General features: G+C 43.0%; 1 protein-coding gene across 1 annotated transcript in view; it reads right to left on the minus strand.

Annotated features, from left to right (window-relative positions):
* LOC128322143 (WASP homolog-associated protein with actin, membranes and microtubules-like) overlaps window positions 1-25,466 on the minus strand; it is a 52,037-nt gene that overhangs the window by 25,620 nt on the left and 951 nt on the right. The window lies entirely within an intron of this gene.

The raw sequence follows: 25,466 nt of genomic DNA on the forward strand, positions 1-25,466 counted from the left end.
TCTGTGCAATCCCACTTGCTTACTGCAAGGCAAAGGGCAGGGAGAGAGAACAGTCACCTACAGAAAAGTAACTGTTCAGAGACTTGCATTTTGGGGCAGAATACAAATATGTTAAATAAATAAATAATAAATACTACAAGGCAAAGGGCAAGGAGAAAGAACATTCACTTACTTGACATTCACTTCACTTAAAAGGAAGCCCATTGAACTGATTCATGATTCATTTACTACTGTGCAATCCCACAGCCCTCACTGGAGGAGCACTCCCCTCCCCTCCGCCTCCTCCCTCCTATTTTGTTTTAATTATTATTTCTTGTTTACACAGTCAGACAGGTGTTACTGACCGGTTTGTTTTATCCAGACATCGAGTCCTTCCCAAGGACCTGGGATGCCAGAATTTTATTGTCAATTGTTATAGATATCGTCACAGAATATATGCTGTTCCCAGTAAAGCTGCTTTTTGTAATTGGCTGATGGTGATTTCTGTGGCCCCTATGGTGTTGAGGTGCTCTTCAAGGTCTTTTGGAACTGCACCCAGGGCACCAATTACCACTGAGATTATTTGGGTCTTCTTCTATAAGAGCCCCTGGTGGCGCAGTGGTAAAACTGCTGCCCTGTAACCAGAAGGTTGCAAGTTCAATCCTGACCAGGGGCTCAAGGTTGACTCAGCCTTCCATCCTTCCGAGGGCGGTAAAATGAGTACCCAGAATGTTGGGGGCAATATGCTAAATCATTGTAAACCGCTTAGAGAGCTCCGGCTATAGAGTGGTATATAAATGTAAGTGCTATTGCTATTGCTGTTGCTATTGCTATTCTGCCACAGCTGAATAGGCAGGTTATCGGTCTATAATTACTTGGAAGTGCACCTTTTGCTGGGTCTTTCATGATGAGATGAGTTTTCCCAGTTGTTAGCCATTGTTCAATATCACCTCCTTGCAAAGTGTGATTGAACTGTTTTGATAGTTGTTTATGAAGGCTTGTTAGGTGTTTAAGCCAAAAGCCATGCAGTTCATCGTCGCCTGGAGCAGTCCAATTTTTAATTTTCTTTGCTCTTTCACTTATTAATTCTGGTGTTATTATTAGATCTTGCATTTGTTGGTTACATTTTTTGACCTCTTTCATCCAGCCTGCTTTTTTATTATAATCTATTGGATTGTCCCATAATTTTCCCCAGAATTGCACTGTTTCTTCTTTATTTGGTGTTTCTAGGTTTCTTGCAGTTTCTCCTTCTATGCTTTGGTAGAAACGTCTCTGATTTGACTGGAATTGGAGATTCTGCCTGTGTTGTGTAATTCTGGCTTCATACCTGCTAATCTTCTTTGATACTGCTGTTATTTGCTGCTTTATTATTTCCAGGACTTCTCTGATTTTCCTTGAATCTAGGTGGTATTTTTGGATCAGATACTGTTTGGTGTTTTCATTCTTCAGCTTCTTGTCTTTCATAACTTTCAATTTACTAGCATCTGATCTAAGCCTGGAGATTTTATTTTCTAATCTAATCTTCCATTTAGGTGATGTACTGCTTTCTTTTTTACAGGTCCACTGATCTTATATCCGAGCTCTTGTGTTGTTATTGTTGCTGCACTGTACATTAGCTGGTTTGTTTCTTGCAAAAATTCTTGGTTGTTATCTCTGCAAGTGCAGCATTGACATCTTTTAATGCCTGAGCAAGTTGTTTTTTGGCAACTGTTTTCAGAGCTGGAAATCGAACCCTGGTGGTTGTTTGGTTCATGTGTTCAGTTATTTTTTGCTTTAGTTCTTGTTGCTTTTCTGTTAAACGGCATTTGGGTTTTTGAGGTGAAGGCAAAGGGGAGGTTGCCTGGTTTTGATTTTGAAACAGTTCAGTAACAGTGGCATCCTCAATTTCCAACACCTCCTCCACCTGCGCCTGAGCAACTTCTTCAATTGGTGGTAATTCTTCTTCCATATCTTGAGCCTGTGTTGCTCTTTGCAGTTCTTCCAGCTCAACTCCTGTGAATACTTTATTTCTTATTATGTATCTTCTCTGGTCTGCTAGCCTTTGTTCTGTTATTTCTGTATCTGGATGCTTCTCTTTCCAAATTTGGTACATTCTTTTTAAATAACCTCTTCTAGTTGGACTAGACTTGTAATAGCAGATCATTATTTCCTTGTTGTCATTTTCCGTATATTTTTTCCGGTTAAGCGACGTTTCTTCCAGTAACTTTGCTGTTAGATTATTAACTGGAATAATAGCAGATGAAGTGATGCAACACTTATTAACTAACAAACAGCTTCCAGTTGAACAGAAAGGAAATTGCCCGAACACCAGCGGCACAAAAGATCAGCTGCTGATTGATAAAATGATTTTAGAAAACTGCAAGAGAAGAAAAACCAATCTAGTTGTTGCATGGATTGACTACAAGAAAGCCTTTGATTCATTGCCTCACACATGGATACTAAAATGTTTAGAAACAACTGGTGTCAGCAAAAACATTCAGATATTTATTTTCTAAAAAGCAATGAGCATGTGGAGTACACAGTTAACAATCAATGGCGTGACACTTGGACAGGTTAGCATTAGAAGAGGCATTTCCCAAGGGGACTCACTATCCCCTCTGTTGTTTGTAATTGCCATGACCCCACTTTCACAAATACTAAACAAAACAGGCCTCGGATACCAAACATCTAAAACATCCAGTAAAATCAACCATCTGCTGTACATGGACGATCTGAAGTTGTATGGAAAGTCCCAGTCAGAAATTGAATCACTGCTAAGCACTGTCCGTATATTCAGTAGCGATATAGCAATGGAGTTTGGACTAGACAAGTGTGCTGCATTAATAATGAACAGAGGGGAAATAAGAAAAACAGAAGGAATAGAACTGCCCAATGGAAGCAAGATCAAGAACCTGGAAGAGAAAGAACATTACAAATACTTGGGCATTCTCCAGGCTGATAACATCGCACACACTGAAGTTAAAAGAAAAATTTTAAGTGAATACATCAGGAGAGTTCGAAAAATCCTCAAGTCCAAACTCAATGGCGGGAACACCATACAAGCCATAAACACCTGGGCTATACCTGTTATCAGATACACTGCAGGAATAATAGACTGGACCCAGGCAGAGCTAGAGACGCTGGATCGTAAGACCAGGAAAATCATGACCATCAATCATGCTCTGCACCCCCGCAGTGATGTCGATAGGCTCTACCTCCCTCACAGCTCAGGTGAAAGAGGAATGCTGCAAGTCCATCAAACAGTAGAGGAGGAGAAAAGAGGCCTTGAAGAATATATCCAGTACAGTGAAGAAGATGCACTTCAAATGGTCAATAATGAGTAACTATTCAACACCAATGAAACAAAGCAGGCCTACAAGAAAGAACAAGTCAAGAACTGAGCAGAAAAATGGAAAAATAAGCCACTGCATGGTCAATATTTGCACAATATAAGTGGGAAATCAGACATCACCAAGACCTGGCAATGGCTTAAGAATGGCAACTTGAAGAAAGAAACAGAGGGTTTAATACTGGCTGCGCAAGAACAGGCACTAAGAACAAATGCAATAAGAGCAAAAGTAGAAAAATCCACAACAAACAGCAAGTGCCGCCTTTGTAAAGAAGCAGATGAAACCGTGGACCACCTAATCAGCTGTTGTAAGAAGATCGCACAGACTGACTACAAACAAAGGCATGACAAAGTAGCAGGGATGATACACTGGAACATCTGCAAAAAATACAAGCTACCTGTAGCCAAACATTGGTGAGAACATAAAATTGAAAAAGTTGAAGAAAATGAAGATGTAAAAATATTATGGGACTTCCGACTACAAACAGACAAACACCTGCCACACAATACACCAGATACACCATTCTGAGTACCCAGAATGTTGGGGGGCAATATGCTAAATCATTGTAAACCGCTTAGAGAGCTCCGGCTATAAAGCGGTATATAAATGTAAGTGCTATTGCTATTGCTATTGCTATATAACTGTAGTCGAGAAGAAAGAAAAACAAGTGAAAATAATCGACATAGCAATACCAGGGGATAGCAGAATAGAAGAAAAAGAAATAGAAAAAATCACCAAATACAAAGATCTACAAATTGAAATGGAAAGGCTGTGGCAGAAAAAGACCCAAATAATCCCAGTGGTCATTGGCGCCCTGGGTGCAGTTCCAAAAGACCTTGAAGAGCACCTCAACACCATAGGGGCCACAGAAATCACCATCAGCCAATTACAAAAAGCAGCTTTACTGGGAACAGCCTATATTCTGCAACAATATCTATAACAACTGACAATAAAATTCTGTCATCCCAGGTCCTTGGGAAGGACTTGATGTATGGATAAAACAAACCAGTCAGTAACACCTGTCTGACTGTGTAAACAAAAAAGAATAATAATAAACAATAAATGAGCTTTCACAGGGAGACTAGTACATGGCCATTCACCAGGTTGCCTGTGATGAATGCCAAGCAAGAATCACTTCCAGACTACCAAGCAGGGAAATGTTTGCAAACTGGTGGGAGGGGGAAAATGTTTTTTTCTCCCTTCCAGTCTGTCAATGAGCCATACATAATAAATCAAATGGTCAAACTGCATTTTATATCAAAAATGTACATGAGCCTGACATGGCCTTATTTTTTCTGTACTCAACAGCATCCACAGGGACCCAGTCAAGATTCAGATTCTAGAATTGGTGACAGGGAGTTTAACTTTTGCCCCCAGCATGATCCCAATCAGGATTCTCTCTAGCTATTTGTTTTTTGTTGTTGTCAGTTGGAAAGCACTCGGGCACCAATGACACTTCATTGTAATCAGAGATTAATGGACATATAACAATTTGTTTTGGTAAGAACTAATCTCCCTACTTTCCTTTCACTCTAATCTTAATTGATAATTACTATCCTCACAGGTTAGCCCACTTACACATCAAATATTTACACATCCGCCATCTTGAATTTCGGATGGATTACATCACCACAGACTATGCCGTTGAGGTGACCCTACGTGTAACTCACTACAACTATACCAAATTTGGTTCAAATCAGTTAGGTCCACAAGTTAGCCCACTTGCACCTCAAACATTCATGTGTCCTCCATCCTGAATTGGTATGGATGACATGATTACAAACTTTCCTTAAGGAAAGCAAGCGTATGAGATCCTTAAGTTGTGTGATTCTAAGGCTTTCCATAGACTGTGTTCTCTTCAACCACAAGATGGAGCTACATACACAGATTAAGGTTCAAGAGACACAGCTCCCTTATGACTATGATCACTAGCTTTCAAAAGCTGGCATTGTTAAAACCATAGCTATATAGATGAGAAGGGATTGACCAAACCATCATTGACATTTATATTCAGGGTCCGGGCAGTTAAAACACACGTCTGTGTGCACACACAGACACAGTCACAGACACAGACACAGACACAGACACGTGCTATATTGGGCTTAAAAGCATGTTATGTCTGCAAAAGTGGGATCTTGCTGCTGATGTGACGGTCAATGAAACATGAAACATGAAAAAAGGGAAATCAAACATCTGAAATCTGACTTGCCTTTGTCCCCTCCCTCTCTCAGCAATATATCAGGCACCGTTGTCATAAATCATTTAATGGCAAATGCCAACCAACTCCCCGCTCTCCACAACTGAGAGTTGAGTACCTAGAGCAGAGTGGGTGTGCAGAAGAGGTGAAGAACCGTAATGATTGCATTCCTCTCAGTTGAGATTGGTATTGATAAGTTATTTTTCATCATAATTTTGTTTTAAATTACATTTTGGCAGAATGGAAGAGGAGGCTGCCATGGCAGAGACTCGTGATGGCAATGGCAAACTTATTAGAATCCTGATCCAAACTTATTTGATTTAATTTATGTATTTAAACTATTTATGTATTTAAATATTTATGTATTTAAAATATCCTGCCTTCCAGCACACTGCTGCTTGAGTGAACCGCGATAATACAGCAACCGATAATAGAGCAGACGAGATAAAAACAGCTATCATGACTAAAATTTAATTAAAGCCTGATTTACAGCCAGCTTATTTAAAACAGAGGGTTTTCAAGTTCTTTTAAAAATGATCAAACTAATCAACTTCACTTGAATTTGGAGTTGTGTGTTGCGAAGGGAACTCTTATGTTTGTCATTACAAGTCCTTCCCTTCTCCAAACTTAGATGCCATCATAAAGGAACAGTCCTTCAGTTCTAGCATCATACAGAGTAAGGAATTCGTGCCTGATCTACAGGTTTCCTGGTTTAAGACTTGTGGCAACTGACCGACATGGCACCACTGCAATATGTGAAGCATGCAAAAACAGAAAAAAACAAGTCATGGTTGTCAAAAGTAGTTTAATCAGTAGTAGCAGTTCCCAACACAAATTGCAGTTAGGTACTCAACTATACATTCTAAAATGTGAACTAAACAAGAACAGATAAAAGTGTTTGCAGAACAGTTTTACAAAAAAATTACTTTTTGTGATCAAAATATCAAACATTTTATGTTATTAATGTAGTGAGTAGCCTCAAGCAGTAGTGTACTGGAGGGGTGGGTTACAAATATTTTAAATAAATAACACATCACTTCTGCTGTCCACTGAAGGTAACAGCTGCAATCCTGGAGACAAATGCAGACCAATCCTATTCAAGTTTACTCTGAAATAAGCCCCACATTGTTCATTGTGGTCTATTCCCATATCAGCATACATAGGACTTAAAATTGTAGGCTGCTTAAATTGCATTTCAGCCAAATAGTATTCTCTTACACGTATGGATGAATTTTCTGCAATATTTGCGGCAAAACTTGTCAGATTTTCTCATCTACATAGTGGCCAACATTCTCTGCAGTCTTAGCAGGCCAGAACAAGAGCTCTGCTGTTGCAAAGGAATGGGTAGACTAGCTGTGCTCAGAGCTTGCCACCCTGCTCTACACATGGGGAGAGAGATGCTATTTTAGCTTTTCTCCCCTCCCCGCAAAAGCCCTGTTAGTTTGTAGAAATATGTCCCCAAGGGCTTCATGGTGTATTCACACAGCAGATGTACTTGCACAGCATTCAATTCAAACACAGCTTTGGGTCAAACCCTACATAACTCTAAATGCTTCATTTAATATTTTAAATACATCACTTCTTTTTAAAAAAAGTTAAAATAAGGTTGGGGAGGTGATCAGGTTTGGCACCACTGTATGTGAAGAGGGTTGATGAAAACAATGATATTATTAGGAGCACCACCTAGTCCAGTGCAACCCGCTCCTCCTTCACTTTCCATGAAAGGGAAAAACTTGGGTTTCACTGTCCCTCAGCTGCCATGAAATCAGAACAGAAGCAGCTTCTGGAATGGATGCAAGTGGGAAGCCTACAGTACCCTCCTTATGTGTAGTAAAGGATAAGGATTAAAAGAGTTTCTAGCATGCAACTGACAGAGTCATGTGTAAGGTTGTTGTTGTTGTACTGGTCTGTGACTGTAATAAAGTCATGAGTGATTGAGTCATGAGTCAATCTAACTGCGGCTCCAGGAAGAAGTTGCCTTGATATGCATAACATCTCCCAGAGTCCCAGCTATTTCCAAATTCTAATCTGAATGTTGCTTTGTGCAGAATGACTGCTACCATCCATTCACTGAAAGGTTCAGAGTAAGTTAATCAAAGAGCAAGGACTCTGTAGAAAATCCTAAATCAATCAGCCCATCCTGAGCCCCAGAAACTATCCAGGAGAAGGACTGACACACACCCTACCCTAATCTAAGAGTCCTCTCCAAAACAATGCCAGCTTCCCCAGTGAAAAGACTAATCCAATCATTGGCTCATGGACAGAACAAGTAAATGCTATTTGCCTATAAGCCTTTCCATTTAAAAGGGTCTTCACAAATCTCATTGTCCACCAAAGCCCAGTTTAAAGTATAACTATCAGACTAACAAATTGGGCAACATAAGCACACAACCACTACAGAGCACCCAGAGAGAAACAAGGGTTGCCTCCTAGAGGCTTTCGGCTGTGCCAAAAGGTCTCTGTCCTCCATTGCCATGCTGCTTCCAGGATCTCTTTGAAGACTAAGGAAAGGCATAGCTCTTGGCTGAAGCTCACATATTGTGGTTTCAGCTCCAGCCTCCACTCTCTTCTTTGCCTCCCCTGGTCCCTCTTTCTGTCCAGCCTGCTCTCCATTCGTTTTTCCTGTGTTGCTCCCAGTCCTCTCTCCCCACAAGAGCAGAACTCCTTCCTGAGTTGGGACCTGTTTCTTACTCCTTTGTTCTTTTACTAAACAGAGACAGAGCTGAGAAGCCACCCCTTTTGTTTCCAGTTATCTTCCCTAGTTCTAGCCCCACTTATCCCAAACAACAAATTCACCATCCAAGTAAAAACACCCTCTCCTGGATTCCTGTATCTTCTTCCACCCCTCCTGCTTTTGCTCATAACTTCAGTCTTCAATTTATTTCCCTCCAGGGCAGGTAAACTACTTTCGGTAAGAGTCTTTTTACTCATTTAACTCTTCTGCTTCATTTCCTTGTCTCTCTCTCCAGATCCTTTTGCTGACAACTTCGAATAATTTACCCATAGCTCAAGTAACTAATTTCTCTTGCTCCAGAGTCTCTAAACTTCCTTGCTTTCCCATTAGGTATTATTAGCTACCATATTAGTCTAGGAATTCCCTCCCCAAGAACTCTATGATTCGAGTGGATTTCTTTTCATTGCATTGCTACTGTTAAAACTGAATGTCTTATCACCAGTTCCCTCACTGTTTCAAGATTATTGCATGATAGCTGACTCCCAAGTTTAATCATTGGATACACTTTAATTCTTAATAAGCATATTGCAATTATGGACCCACAACAAAATGTTGCACTATATCCCTGGTGTACATGTGTTACCTGAGCCTGTGAATGTCCATGGTGAAAACACAAAATGTAGCAACAAAGTCAGCAGTCCCTTCTTTAACATGGATATTACTACATCTGCAAGTTTTTTTCCTGGGGTTTGTGGGTTTGTTTTTGGTGTTTTTGTTGGTTGGTTGGTTTGGTATGGGGAACATTGTTGCTCAGCCCCACTTTCTTTTCTTTCGGCTCTAAAGCTTCAAGAATTAATGTTAGAAAGCACTGGTAAGCCAACTTTCCCCTTTAGAAGTGGAAGGGGTTGTTCAAGCTGAGAAATGTCCCATTTGCCGAAGCCCTCCTTCTTTGCCCCTCCCCCACTTCATCACCACTGAGTTTGATTAGTTCTGCCAGCCGGCTTGTCTTAACTGTCTGAGCTCACAAATATTCTCCATCCGAGAATGCTCTATCCCATAGTCTCAGAGTGACTTATAGCAAATGAACAGAAGAAACCTTTCCCCCCATCCACCATTGCATCCTCTCAGTGTTGTCCAGCAGGGCTTTTTCAGGTGGGCCAAGATTTCAAGAGGCCCTGAACCACCTGGAGAAGCTCTACTGGACGACATTGAGAGGATGCAATGGTGGATGGGGAAAAGGTCTCTTCTGTTCATTTGCTATAAGGCATTCTGAGACTACTGCAACTCTCAGTAGCACACTGTAAAACATTTGCACAGCACTTTGAGAGTAAGGTCACTCGCATTTGCCATGAATTAGACTCTACAGTTGATGCGCTGCCATTGGGAGAGGTGTTCAGAGTAACACCTAGTCCAGTTTTGCTGCAAGAGTTTCAATTATTGGTGCCCGAAGATATGGACAAGGTGTTTAGTTAAGTTTGGCCAACCACATGCATGCTTGACCCTTGCCCATCATGGCTTATTAAATCTAGTATGGAGGGAATTTTTAGCTGGGTCCAGCATTGAGAGAGGGTGTGGTCCCAGGTCCATTGAAGGAAGCTATTATTTGAACACACCTAAAGAAATATAGTCTAGATGTAAACAACGATAGGCGTGTGGCCAATATTCCCTTCCAGGGCAAGGCGCTTGAGTGTGTAGTGGCTGACCAGCTCCCAACACTTTTGGAGGAAATAGATGATCTAAATCCATTTCAATCAGGCTTCAGGCCTGGCTTTGGAACAGAAACTGCTTTGGTCACCCTGTGGGATGGCCTGTGCAGAAAGAGTGGTGTAAAATCCTACGTTATCCCTAACTGGCTTCAATACAGGCATAAACCAATTGTGGCCAGAGCTGTCTGAGGCTTTGAGGGGAGAAAGCGAGAGAAAGGAGGAGGAGAGGAAACAACACCCACACTGAAGCAAATTGGGGAAGGAGATTACCGGGAGTTGCAGTGGGGTGGTAGGGGGAGAAGAGAACATGAGGGGGGGGAGCAGGTGACGTGATGGCCTTCCCTCCACTCCTCCCCCCCCCAGTGAACTTGCACAAGAGAGGCTCCCTGGCTGCCGCCACCCCCCTTGAAGAGGTATCCACCTTGGAATCGGGGGACTGCCCCTTCCTTTGCTGCCCCTTCAGCAGGATTCATGGCTGGGCTGAGGTAAAAAAAGGCGGCTTGGTGGTAGTGGGGGCGGCAGCAGCAATCCCAGCAGCTGAGTAGTATCCAGAGAGTGTTGGGAAGAGGTGGAGAAAGAAGGAGAGAGAGGTGAGAGGTGAGAGAAGAGGACAGACACACAAACACCTCAAGGAGAGAGAGGGCGTGTAGGGAAGCTGAGAGGCAGAGACTAGGCAAGGGGGTGGGGGGATGGAGCAAGCCTGCAAAAAACCAGCTACTATTCTACCAAAGACAACCACAGGGCTCTGTGGTCACCAGGAATCGACACCGACTTGAAGGCACACTTTACCTTTATTTGTTGGGAGGTGTAATTTACCCGTGATGGGCCTTGTGATTAATTAGCAGAGCTCTATAGAAGCTAGTCACTCCAGTTACAGAGTAGAATGCAGAGTTTGGTTGTTACAGCTATTTATAGAAGACACATGGAGATTCTTATAGAATCTAAATACTGAGTAGATCCATTGGTGACATATGACTCAATGGCACACTTTACACTTTGGAAAGGAAAGACCTAATCCTATCTATAAGCTACATAATGACTAGGTAGGGAGAGAGAGAGATGTTTCCACTTGCTCTCCAAGAGGAAAGGAAGGAATTCTGACTCTCACAGGAAATGCCTGAGGAGTCCTATCAGGGGTCTTAGAGTAGGAATAAAGCAGGGACAGGTAAGGAGACCTTTACTCACTAACTCTACTCCCAGTCCCAATGTCCCTAGAGGTCATTAGGATAGTTGGTGCAAAAGGTCAGTGCACTGGAACTCCATCTCCAACACTATTTTCTCATGCATATACAATGCTTTAACCTTGAAACATCACGATAAGATCTGATTCAGGCTGAGACTGTGCAAACATTCCCATTTGCAAAACAGTGTCAAAACCCAGATCGTACAAGCACACACCAAGCCTATCTGTTGCAAAGCAATTTTAAGCAGTCATCTGGAAAGCACCATGGATAGAGATAGCTTGGCCACAGTTACTCATGCTCTGGTAACCTCTCATTTTGATCATATTACATCAGTGCTTCGTCAGCTGCACTGGCTCCCAGTCAGTTTCAGGACCAATTCAAGGTGCTCCTCCTTTAAAGCCCTAAATGGCTTGGGACCAGGTTACCCGAGAGAAAGCCTAGGGAGAGGGCCTTTTTGGTGGCTGCACCATTTATGGAACAGCCTCCCCAGTGAGAGTCACCTGGCATCACTTGGTTCTTTTAGATGTCAGACTCCTTTCTGTTCACTCAGACTTTTAAAATTTGAGTTTTAAATTGATTTTTTAAACCGACTTTTAAAAATAAAGTTTGTTTTTTTTAAAATGGGGGTGTGTTGTGATTTAATGTGTTATGTGTTTTAACTTGATTTTTTAAATTCATTATTATCATTATATATATATATATATAGAGAGAGAGAGAGAGAGAGAGAGAGAGAGAGAGAGTGTGTGTGTGTGTGTGTGTGTATTTATATATTTATATACTTTAATATAATGTATATATTTTTAATTTGTTCCATGAAGGAGACTTCCATAGGCCTCATGAAGTTTATTCATTTAAAAAAAATAAATGTTCATTAGTCGCTTGATTTTTCTTTCTTTCTTTTAAAAAGGAACATGCATTAAAGGAGAGATGAAAAGCTGCTCCTGGGATGTGATGCCAATTGGCAGTGTGCACAGCCAGCATTTACAATCTGGCAGAACCATTTTCACTGAGCAAAACCCTGGAAATAAAACACTTCATCTGGCAACATGGTGAGTGCACTTCCACAGAAGCTCTGCCGCTTACATCATTTATATAATCTAACCAATCTTACAGGGTTGTTGGAGACAAACTAGAATCACCCCATAGACTGAGCTCCCAGGGGGAAGGGCAGGATACAAGTGTCATGACTAAATATATCTAGCAGATTTTCTCCAAACAAAACATGTGGCCCATGTTTTCAGTGCTCTTGAACAGCACTTGAAACCCGATGTCAGAGTTAAATAAGAGAGGTCACGTTGTACTGCTTTGACTGATTATTGTATTGACACACTATAAATATTCATTTGGCTTATTCTGTACCCTGTGGCATATTCTTATCACTTGGCTCAAAGCATGGTGGAGTATTTTTAGTCCTTCCCCTGATAAAATTGCATAAGTTGGAGAATGCTAAACAAATACATTTAAGGCAAATTTATTTTGGAGAACACATACACAGTCTGGAATTCATCCACTATGATGGGCACTACTACAACAAATATTTATATACCACTTTTGAACAAAAGTTCCCAAAATGGTTTACATAGATATAAACAAATGAAAACTCTCCCTGTCCCAAAGGGCTCACAATCTTAAAAAGGAACATAAGATAACCAGCAACAGCCACTGGAAGGATGCTGTGCTGGGGATAGATAGAGCCAGTTGCTCCCTCCCTGCTAAATAAAGAGAATCACCACTTTTTAAAAGGTGCCACTTTGCTCAATTAGCAGGGGAGGCCTAGTGTGTGTATGGGCACAGTTTCTCAACCACCAGTCCCTGGACCACTGCCGGTCCCCGAAGGGTTGAGTGCCGGTCCCTGACTGGGAGTCAACACCCCCCCCCCAAACAACTGCAGTCAAAGCACTCACTTCCTCAATTTTGCACATGGCACAGAAGAGGGAGAGGAGGAGTATCATGGAGGCACGGGACCCTGCTTCTGCCTTGCCTCCACGTGTTGCTGAGATCTTCCTACAGCTATCTTTATCTTTACAACTTCAAACTGTATGCGGCATGGGGGTATCGAGGAAAAGGTATGGCAGTGGGCGCCACTTGAAGGGCTGCTGGTTCTTGCATGCTCATTATTTGCAACCAAAGGTTGATTGATTGAAACCCAGCTGCCTGTTGCGGCCGAGGCGCCTTGAGAGGAAACCCTGTTTCCCACTTGCATCGGTGGGGTGTTGTGGTCCCTTGGCCCCCTGTAACCACCTGGTCTGCACCACCGGTGGAAGACGGCGGTCCCCTTTGTGACCTCGCCAGGGGGTGGAACCTCTGGCTGGGATCATGCCATGGTGAGGGCTAAGCAGTGGAGGGAGGGAGGAGGGCCATCTTGGCTCGGGCTTTACAGAAAGGGAGTACAAGTGGACCTTCCTCGGGGAGGGGGAGCAAGCGCACGTACCAAGGAAGGCTAAGTGGCAGAGGGAGGCGGGGTGGGGAGGGAGTGCAGGGGAGAGGCAAGAGACCATTTTGTCCGTTCATGCAAAAGGGTCATTGGATGAATGGCACTGGAATGAAGTGATCCTGGGGATTTGATGCCCAGCGCGGTTCGTGTCCGATCCCAACCAATTTAAAACCAGCTGCCTGTTGCGGCCAAGGCACCTTGAGAGGGAATGCCATTTCCCTCTTGCATTGGTGGGGCGTTGTGGTCACTCGGCCCCCTATAACCCCCTGGTCTGCACCGCCGGTGGAAGCCAGCAGTCTCCTTTATGACCTCACCGGGCGGGGGGACAACCTCTGGCTGAGATCACGCCGCGGTGAGGGCTAAGCAGTGGAGGGAGGGAGGAGGGCTGCCTTGGCTTGCCTTGCAGCGACGCATGGGCAGCATGTGGGACCACATGAACTGCGTGGCCCCAAAGTCAGGCTGGTGTGATTGGCGCATGCAGGGGAGTTGGGAGGGGGCACAGAAGTGTGCGCTGCAAGAGAGAGAATGGGGGAACACCTGCTACACTCTGGTGCGCAAGCACAGCGGCAGCAGTTCTTGGACCCAGGCAACCTTCCAAGCACGGTCCGGTGCACCATTGCCTCACCCACCCTGAACAGTGCCTCGTCTCCCCAGTGAGGAAGATGAGCCATGCACCACTACAACACCCCGTGCCCCCCGCCATCTCAGAATTGCCCCCTTCCCTTTAACACCAGGTCCCCACTGCTCTTCTTCACGTTTTATTTCACCATAAATTTAAAAAACAATTCCCAGATCCTGCCACGTAACTGTTTTTAGCAGTTTTGGAGGAGCTGCGCGGGTTTCATTAGGTCTGCCTCACAAAGTGCACAATTAAGAGCAGGATCCAGATCAAGCCAGGTGATCATGACCAAGCAGCATTGACACAAATGAGAGATGACTACATTAATTTCAGTGGGTGGTCCTGACTAACATGGTCTGGATTCGGCCCTACGACTACACAACTCCGGCTAAAACTCCACCTCTATCAAGAGAGGGTTAAACTGTAGACTTTGGGCTCTACTGACAACTTGCCCAGCTCTCCTCTCCTCACCTCATTTTTGCTTTGCTTGACATCCAGCCTGATAAAGGGTTTTGGGGAATTCAAAAGCTTGCTTGTATGTTGGTTTCGTAGTTTTTGAATTTTTCTAATGGCCCGACATCCCCTCTCCATTGAGTAATCACAAGCACCCCCACCCTGAACATACTGAAGACATACTGGAGACATATTTGTTCACCCAGGCTTTTAGATTCAGGGGTTCTTAACCTTGGGTCCCCAGATCTTGGTGGACTTCAACTCCCATAATCCCCAGCCATAATGGCCAAATGCCATTGTGGTTAGGGGTTATGGGAGTTTAAGTCCACCAACATCTGGGGACCCAAGGTTGAGAACCCCTAATATTCCATGTTTGCAAAAGATTCCAAATTTAATTATTTTAATGCTCATATTATTTTAATTGTAAACTGCCCAGTTTTGGGCAGTACAGAAGTCTGTTAAATAGATAGATAGATAGATAGATAGATAGATAGATAGATAGATAGATAGATAGATAGATTTAAACTTGAAACCCCTTTACTAGCTGCTGGTCTGGGAAACTGCGCATGAAGAATGTAGCGGTCCTTGAAACTCTGCACGAGGAATTTAGTGGTCCTTGACTCCAAAAAGGTTGAGAAACGTATGGAATAGCTATTCCATGTAGTTTCTGCAACAGAAAGAATAAATATTTGGTTTCTGTCAGTTATCTTGAGCACTGAATTTTGCTGGATTCAGAGCATTGTTTTTCATATATATATATTTTTTTATTGTATTGTATTTATTGTTAAATTTATATACCACCTTTCATTAAAAACAATCCCAAGACAGTTTACAAAAGTTAAAAACCATATAATAAAAATGACAGTTAAAAGCATTAAGCTAAAATATGAACAAATCTGATTTAAAACATATAAAATACTAACATAAAAACTATACACAGATTAAAAACACACAGAAGCAGCAACAGAACAATCATGTAAACAATCATACTAACTTTCTTCAAAAACTCAAGGTGATGAACTAGAAAAAGAAGACTGTTAAAAATCACAGTTTATGATAAAATACAATAAAGTATAACCAATGGTTTAAAACTCATACAATAGCTAACTACAACAGAAAATGCACACAGCAAACCAGAAGTCTAGAATCACAAGTATTTCAGTTTGAAAGCACTAAATGGGACAGCAGACTTTTAACGTATTTGTGAAAGTACAACAAAGTGTAGCTTTGATGGACCTCAAGGGGCAGGGAGTTCCAAAGTACTGTATTAGACACATTTATTTCCACGGCCTCCAAACAATCCCCTTCTCTTGCCCTCTTATCTGGCTCCAAGCTGACACAGAACAGAATGTGCCTCTTCAAAGCACTGGCCATTGTTCATTTTGTCCTTGCCATTTGATTTTGGGCACTGACAAACAGTCATCCCTTCTGTTCCTGGGAAACCTGGAAACAATATTGAAATATTTTTGGTGATGGCTGTATTGAGAGCTTGGAAATATACAAATCTTGGGGGGAACAGTTAAAAATAGGGGGGAAAAACAATCCCTGACCACTGAGAATTACCCCAAACCCTCAAAAATCACCCCTGACCACCACCACCCATTTTCAAATAATCTTGCCAAACTGCAGATACTCAGGTCACTGTTTGTGAGACCTGTCACAATTTCCCAGTTGTGGATACTCAAATCTGCGACTGGGAAACCTGTGGTGGGCGAGGGACATCTGTATTTCCGAAAGATCACTGCAAGGGACAAGCCATGGTCCATCCATACCATTCCCCAGCATTCTTAAGAGCTGCTTCTCACATGGTAGTTTCTTTCTGCACCCGGGTTAAAAGCGTACACAACACTGTTGTCAAATGTAGGAGGGTTCCCAAGGCCTCCTTGCAGTGTTGGGCTAACCAAAGGGCAATTGCAGTTAGAAATATATCTAGAATTGTTAGTCCCCAGAAGGTCTTTTGTACAGGACAACAAAGAAGAAAGCAAAACTGACAGGACACAGGGCCCAGAAAAAGGCTTGTAGCTTCAAGATAGCATCTTGGGCAAGGCATAAACCAGGGAATGGTGCCTGTGAGCTGCATGGCAAGGTACTTTCTGCACAGTTTCCTCAGGAAGGGGAAATTATACAGGGGCAGAGGGGTCAGATTATCAGACTGAAATCCTCAAGCCCTCGATTCAAATTCCCATTTGTTCATAATTCTCATATTGGGGTGGGGAGGACTTTCTTTGCACCCCTTGTCTTTCCCTCAAGAAGCCCCATAATATGCTATTTCATCTCATGGTGCCCACCTTCCCAAGTCACTTCTTCTTCCCAACTCAAGGAGCAGTGAATGATCCCAGCCAGATCTACTGTCCCACATAACTAGCCAAGTTCAAAGGCATGCAAGGTCCTTTATGCTCACAAAAACAGTCAGCCTTTTCCTTTCCACTGGGCAACAGAGCAATAAACCAAAAAGCAAACATATTTTGACTTGAGATGTACTTGAGATGTGTTGGCCACGCTAGGAACTGCCACCATACTGCCTAAGTTATTGGTCTACTGAGGGCCAAGGTAGTGGCCCATCGAACAACTCTGAATTCTTGCATATTTGTGTAAAGGTAAAGTGTGCTGTCGAGTCGGTGTCAACTCCTGGTGACCACAGAGCCCTGTGGTTGTCTTTGGTAGAAATACAGGAGGGGTTTACCATTGCCATCTCCTGTGCAGTACGAGATGATGCCTTTCAGCATCATTGAAATGTCGGGCTGCTGCCCAACATAGGTGTTTCCCATAGTCTGGGGAACATGTCAGCAGGGATTCGAACCAGCAACCGCTGGCTTGCTAGTCAAGTCATTTCCCTGCTGCGCCATTAGGTAGTACAAGAGTACAAAAGGTCGCATACCCATATGGAGATCTATGGTTCTAGTAAATGAACTAGAATCCTTATATATTGCCTCGCTAACAGAGCACAGAATCACCTTTTAAGTGATGGCTCTAATTTAGCAGAGGGAGAACGTGTCCCTTTTCAGCCCCAGTAGAGCATTCCCGTCTCCCACTTGCTGGTATCTTCCGTGTGTGTGTGCATGTGTGTGTGTGTTAATTGAAAGCCGCTTTGGGGCAGGGAGCTATTTTCTCATTCCTTTGGCTATGTACACCACTGAGATCTTTTTTATTTATTCATTTTTAAAGATATAAAAACATGGTTCTCCAGGAAGAGCTGGCCTTGGGGAAGAGAGCTGGCCTTTTGGACAGCAGCAAGCATGACTTGTCCCTTTAGCTAAGTAGGGTCTGCCCTGGTTGCATATGAATGGGAGACTTGATGTGTGTGCTACTGCAAGATATTCCACTTAGGGGATGGAGCCGTTCTGGAAAGAGCAGAAGGTTTCAAGTTCCCTCCCTGGCATCTCCAAGATAGGGCTGAGAGAGATTCCTGCCTGCAACCTTGGAGAAGCCACTGCCAGTCTGTGAAGACAATACTGAGCTAGATAGACCAATGGTCTGACTCAGTATACGGCAGCTTCCTATGTTCCTATGTTCCATCATCATATACCTACATTCTTCATCATCATCAGCCACAGAGCAGTCACAGAAAGGGACAGAGTCACAATCACTAGAGTAGCGATGTCAGTGGAGGCTTGTTTCTAGATTTTTTAAACATACCACTACTGCTCACCTACCCATCCACCACTGGTCTCCATGGCAGCTGCCCACTCACCATCGCATCACCATCGGCCTCCCATTATACCACCACAACATGGGATAATGACCTGCCCCAGCTGATGTCATTATACCACATTATGGCAATATAATGGGACCAGTGGTAGGTGGGTAGGGGACAAGCAACAGTGGTGGTGAGTGGGGGGGGGGTCAGTGTTCCCTCTAAGGTGTGTGCATGTGTGTGCACATACATGTTTTTGATGTTCGCTCAGTTAATTTTAGATCCCGCTCAGGTTGGATCAGGAAGTCCCCATTCTGAATGCATATGTGCGCACACACTGCCTTGATACTGCTGCCCAGAACAAAATGTATTCAGTGCACAGATGGAAAGAAAAATAGAGGGAACATTGGTGGTTGCCATGGAGGTCAGCATCGGGTGAGCATGGCAGCTCCCCCCTCCTGGGTGGCCCATGTGCAGAGGTTATAGATCTATTATAGATCTGCCCCGGTCACAACCGAAGATGGAACATAAGCAAAAGATCTCATAAAGCTATTTAGGTCTATGATTTTCCAAAGAGAAGCAGTGGCTCAAGAGAAGCAAGTGGCTCTGCTCCTGCTTCTGACAGATCTGCACATTGCATGTAGACTTTCAAATCTACTTGTGGATGATAATCTTGATAACTGCCATGTATCAAGATTCTTGCACATGCATTCTTTGCCACTTATGTTTGGGAAGCTACTTTCAGTCATGACTTACCATTATGTGCGCATATAATACACTAGAAGGATGCATGGTCTTTTTCACCACGATGACTATACTTTTTCCTCCACAACTATGTATGCGTAGGTAGCGAAAAGTCCTCCTAGGATTTAAGTAGGGCCTACTGTCCCAGAGACACTCTCTCAATGGTGAAAACTGTAGGGGAAGGATGACAGTTCAGTCCCCAAACAGCAGAGCAAAACCAGTTTGAGACAGTTCTTTAGTATTGAAGAACTACACGGATTTATATAAAGAAAAGGTTACAAACAAATGTGAAAGAGCCTGTAGCTTAGTCCAGCTGTAGCTTATGGCTGAAGAGAGATACCAAAACAAACAGCCACCTCTGGAGAGACAAAATGGAGACTAACACTGGAAGAACAAAGAGGGGACGAGTCCAGCACTTTTATCCATGACCCTAATCCCACCCTCCCCCTGCAGTGGTCACTATGAGACACTGCAGCTTAGAGCTGATGTTGCCTAGCTCCAACAAAAACATCCTCATGATCAATTTCATTATAGTGATTTGCAATTTCTCAGGGCTCACAATTTGTTTGCTTGAATAGTTCTGAGTTGGACGACATCAGTTGTGAGTCTTTGCAGACTTGTAGCTTTAAGTTTTATAGGTCAATAAACGCAGCATTGATTGGCACTTAATGTGCATCCTTTCCTTGCTTTTTCAGATGAATGAAGGTTAAGGGATATAAATCTTGAGCAATTGTTGGCAAGATTGAAGGATGGAATCATTTAACTGTCCATGTTCTGCTTTGCACAAGAGCATTACGACAAACAATTGATTCAAGAATGCTTAGTAATCTGCTTTTTAGATAAGATTTGTATATTTCCAAGCTCTCAATATAGGGGCAAGTTAAAATTTCATAAACAAATGCCATCACCAAAAATATTTCAATATTGTAATGTTTTATTCTCTGCCTGTGACAGTAATGCAGCAGAACCAAAATAGCCTTGAAAAATACTGTAAATGCATGTCAATTCCAGCTGGCCCTCATCAATTAATCAGCTAAACTTTAGTCTACTGATTAAATCAATTCAAACCCACAATATGATGGGTAAGAAGTGTGGCTTTCAAACAATGCTCAAGTAACCTTCCCAATGTAGATATCTTTGTAATTCAAAGATTTTATATTCGATTCTGATTTCATCTGCCCAAAATACAGCTTTTTATTTTATTTACTTAACTTATTTGTATACTCCTCAAAACGCAAGTCTCATCTTTGCATCAAGATGTGACAAAGCAGTTAGTAGACTGTGGACAAACATCCCAGTGTTGGTGGGTTTAACCTCCGGGTTAAAAAGATTAAGGGCTGGATCAGACAATACCTCCTGATCCGCCTTCCCAAATAGGCAATGAGGGACATGTTATGCTTGTCTCATTACCCAGCATGCTGTCCTGTTGCCACAAAATCACATGGGGGGGATGGAATGTCTGAACCACCCTTTAACTCTCAATTTAAATGCTATCTTAAAGGAGTATTGTAAATAGTGTAATGAGTGGCGGTTTGGAAAATTCCCTCCACATATGTTTATGTGATGGTAGAAGGGTGGGGGGGGGGTAGATTTGAGTGTGCATAATTCTCATAATTAGGCAACTGGTCAGTTGGTATCATCTCAGCTTTGAGAAATATTACTCCACACTAGCAATGTGGGCTAAAGAATCACACACACACACCCCTAGTCTGTCCTGTTTAAACCCTGCTTGGCAGCAAACCTTGTGCATTTTCTCAATGGTATTTCCATGACAGTAAGACCGTGAAGCTCAAATTCTGCAGAGCTCAGATTGCCTACAAAATTCTGGCTCTGCAAACATGATTTATACCATGTTCCTGGAGCCCAATAGCTTATGACCTATGGCTTGCTTCCTATATCACAACAACAGAACAGCAGAGAAGGCGTACTGTGAAGGAAGGAGGCCTGAACCTCTTTTTGTATATAAGATTTATGTTTTTATCAATAATAAGAGGAGAGCTAGTCTTATGGTAGCAAGCATGACTTGTCCCCATAGCTAAGCAGGGTCTGCCCTGGTTACATTTGAATGGGAGACTACATGTGAGCACTGCAAGATATTCCTCTCACAGGATGGAGCCGCTCTGGGAAGAGCATCTAGGTTCCAAGTTCCCTCCCTGGCATCTCCAAGTTAGGGCTGAGAGAGATTCCTGCCTGCAGCCTTGGAGAAGCCGCTGCTAATCTGTGTAGACAATACTGAGCTAGCTAGACCAATGGTCTGACTCAGTATATGGCAGCTGCCTATGTTCCTAATACATCAATTAATGAATACACTTAAAAAACAATAATTTAGTAGTTGCTTCAGGAGAGTTCACATGCATGGGCATCTCTTGATAGACTTATTGTCTGATTATTCAGTTTGTTTTGTGTATAAGTGTTCTGTCTGTTTACACATACCCACAGCCCTTTTCCAGGCCAGTTTACACTTGTATGTACATCACTTCTCAAAGCTTGATCACTCACAGCTGAATGGATTAAGTACTTCCATTGAAAACTATTGCTTATCAGATACTAGATCTGCAATGACAAGCGAGGCCTAGAGTCACTTAGCAATCTGGGTAGCCTTGAATTTCAACAAGTTATCTGAAAGCAAAAAGGAGAATGGTTCCTCAAACTATATGATACCACTTCTACTAAGATCAATTAGGGAAACTTTAGAAGCAGTTAGTGAAATTGTAGAATCCCTTGGAATACTGTTCCTTCCCTGTAATTCAAGGAGCCTGCAAGGGTAGGCATGCCTGGGCCCCACTCATATAAATGGGCTCACTGTTTTCAAGTGATTGGATCATGCTGACTGAAATACAGATCTTGTAATTTCACCTTGTAATAGGTAGACTACTCCATTTCACTGATCAAAATAAGGACATGCCTGTGAACACATAAGGAACATAGGAACATAGGAAGTTGCCATATACAGTACTGAGTCACACCCTTGGTCTATCTAGCTCAGTATTGTCTTCACAGACTGGCAGTGGCTTCTCCAAGGCTGCAGGCATGAATCTCTCTCAGCCCTATCTTGGAAAAGCCAGGGAGGGAACTTGGAACCTAGATGCTCTTGCCAGAGCGGCTCCATCCCCTGAGGGGAATATCTTCCAGTGCTCACACAAGAAGTCTCCCATTCAAATGCAACCAGGGTGGACCCGGCTTAGCTAAGGGGACAGGTCATGCTTGCTACCACACAACAAGCTCTCCTCTCCAGTGGGGCCATGGCAACCTGGGAGGTGTGGTGCACAATGTAGAGGGGGCACAGCAGAGGAAACTGGGAGGTATGGTACATAATTCTGGCTACACACATGTCGCAAATGGAAGGCAGATAATAAAGTGTATGCATCATTCCAGATTACCAAAGCAGATGATCCGAGCCCATACCCTCCAATGTTATGCAGGTGAAAATAGGGATACACTTGGAACAACCAATTTTCATGCCAAGGATAACTGCCCAAGTTCCCCACCCGCTGTCGCACAGTGATGGGCACACTGGACTCCACCCGTTATATGCTGTGCACTGCATAGTTCTTTAGTAATGTGACCCCATTAATAAGCAACTGTGCTCGAAACACAATGCATCCACCCACCCACTTGAAGATTTAATTCCTAGAGAGACTGGGAAGGCAGCTGAATCCTGAAGAATGACAATCCTAGCAACTCATGTGAAAAAAACTAAAGGCGGTGTCCCCAACAGGCCAAAATAGGGACAAAACAAGGACAACTATTTATTACGGACAGATTCCGGAAAATAGGACTGTCCATGGAAAATAGGAATAGTTAGGGTCTATGGTAATACAGATTGTTACAGGGAGGAGCTCAGTGGTGCTTTCCATGAAGATATAGGGATGTGTAGAACTGGTTTGATCATGAAGTGGACCACCGCAAAGCAGGCCAGTTCAAGCGGATCCATCGTGAACCACTTCGAGTTGGTTTGTCAAACCGACAGGCCCAGCCAATTAGTTCAACCAAACTGGTTTGCATATCCACAATTCGGTCCAAATATGGACCAAACCGCACCAAATGGTCCATGCACACCTCTATGCAGAAAGTCCCAGGTTCAGGCCAGACATCTTCAGGTAAAAGGATCAAATGATGTGAAAGACTTCTGCCTGAAAACCTAGAGAACTACTAAAGTGATCATATGTTGATTTTGTTATATCTATATTATGTTTTCTTATTGTTGTAAACTATTTTGATCACCTTTCTGAAAGCAGTATATAAAACATTTTATAAATAATGACCAAGTCGATGGGCTCATGATCTGACCCAGAAAAAGGCAGCTTCATATGTTCATCTGGGTAATCCCACAAGGCTGAGTCCAAGTTTCACTTAAACTCTAGGTAGGAATTCTCCAATCTCTCTCTGCCTACTCCAGTGACAAACTACTCTGTCACATACCCATGTCTGCTGGACACTGACCTCTGCCCCACCCCTGCAGATGAGCTGCTCATTCAGGAGCCATTTGCAATAATTAAGCAACCTTCTTTTGTCAAATATCCCAGATCACTCATTCAAAGTAACTAGCCAAACTACACATATCTCACACATTGGACATTGAATATGCATATGGATGGATGGATGGATGGATGGATGGATTTCTATACAACCCTTCTGAAAATGGCTCAGGGTGGTTTACACAGAGCGATAATAAATAAATAAGATGGATCCCTGTCCCCAAAGGGCTCACAATCTAAAAGGAAACATAAGATAGACACCAGCAACAGTCACTGGAGGTACTGTGCTGGGGGTGGATAGGGCCAGTTACTCTCCTCCTGCTAAATAAAGAGAATCACCATGTTAAAAGGTGCCTTTTTGCCAAGTTAGCAGGGGACCTCCAAGTGCATGTACAGGCAATGTATACAGTCTCCCTTTATAAAGACAAGTTGCACACATTCCCCAACATCATTCGGAGAATATGCCCACTGACCAAGCAATATGCAAAATCTCCTGTTTATGCATATGTGTACGTCTTAACTATATCTGGTGAATGCGTACAATGGCCAGTTTTAATGCATATTCATATTCTCAATTCAATTCACATTAAACACCATGACTTAATTTATTATGGCATACATTGTTTGATTTGGATTCCAAAAAGTTTAAGCATTGCTGCCTCACTTGATTTCTCTGAAAGCATTAGGGAGTTAAATAGCCGAGCAATTCAGCTTGATTTTTTGCTTGAGGCATTTGTGGGACCACATGTTATGTATGAATAATGACTGTGCTGCTGTGCGGTCCCTGTGCACATCACCAAATACATCCCTTATGCAGAGACTGCAAATGCTTGAAATCAGCGGTATAGCCTGAATCACTGATTTGTAACCCCATTGTTTAAGCTTTAATAATTCCCTCCCAATCTCTCCCCCCCCCCCGCTTTGTCATTTGACCCACATTGCTGCTCATACAGAAGCTACTAAATCCATTAAGCTCCTGGATTCCACACAGAGCCCATCTTGCTACAAACAAGCATGTTACACAATACTGCAATTCTTTTCATACCACACATTGATTAGGAATGGATGCATCACTGCTGCCCTTTGAAACAAACCAATAACCCCAGAGTTAACAAAGAGTCCATCCACATCAGGGCTGTCCTTAGAGAGCCCAGGCGGGGTGCAGGGCCTGGAGCAAATCAGCCAGAGCCCCGGGGGAGGGCGGAGGGGGGGGGCTACCAGTTAATTCTAATAGGGGTTAAAAGGGGCGGTCACCCTGCTTGCCATGCCCAAAAGACAGCCCTGATCCACTTGTGAGTTCAGCTAGCTTAGTGATTCCCTACCTCCTGAGGCACAGGTTTTCCCCTCAAGTTGAAATCACATTATTCACATACTCCTCAAAGGTATAGTTTGCAAAAGTATGATTACCTGTCCTCAGAGGAGGCCATGCTTGGCACTGCTGCACAAGCCACTGAACTGGGTATGCTTCCTCAGAGAAGAGAAGTGAGTGCTGTACCTCTGCACTAGGAGTAGCTGACTGATCCAATCACACCCAGTATAGAAATACTTGTATGGCAGAATTAACTGCCTCCAACAATAGAAGGTAGTTGGAAGGTAGCAAAGTCAGAAAGTGCAGAGACACAACAGGCAACTCCTATGTGGATGAGTGCAACACAGCCTTAACTAATCTATTTATTGTTTCTTCTCATTCTTTTATTTATCTTACAGCTGGTACCCTGCTTTTTTTGTATAACATAAAAACTAGTGCCATAACAGCAAATATAAAAACAAGCAATAATACTATATACACTCGCAGTAAAATCATAAAACCAGCAATAGAATATGTAAGCACAGAGAAACATCAGAGAGAGAACACTGTGTAAGACATAAATGCCAACTTTATGTTAAAAACAGCAAGCAAGAGGCACTACTCAGATTTCTCCCAGAAGCAAGCTCCACAATTTTGGGGCCACCACAGAAGTGGCCCTGTCCCTAGTACCCACATAACCATTCTGAACTAGATGAAATTTCCGAGCAGTCTTCAGAAGACAGCCCC

This window comes from Hemicordylus capensis, chromosome 4 (genome assembly GCF_027244095.1).
Source record: "Hemicordylus capensis ecotype Gifberg chromosome 4, rHemCap1.1.pri, whole genome shotgun sequence".
Lineage (NCBI taxonomy): Eukaryota > Metazoa > Chordata > Lepidosauria > Squamata > Cordylidae > Hemicordylus > Hemicordylus capensis.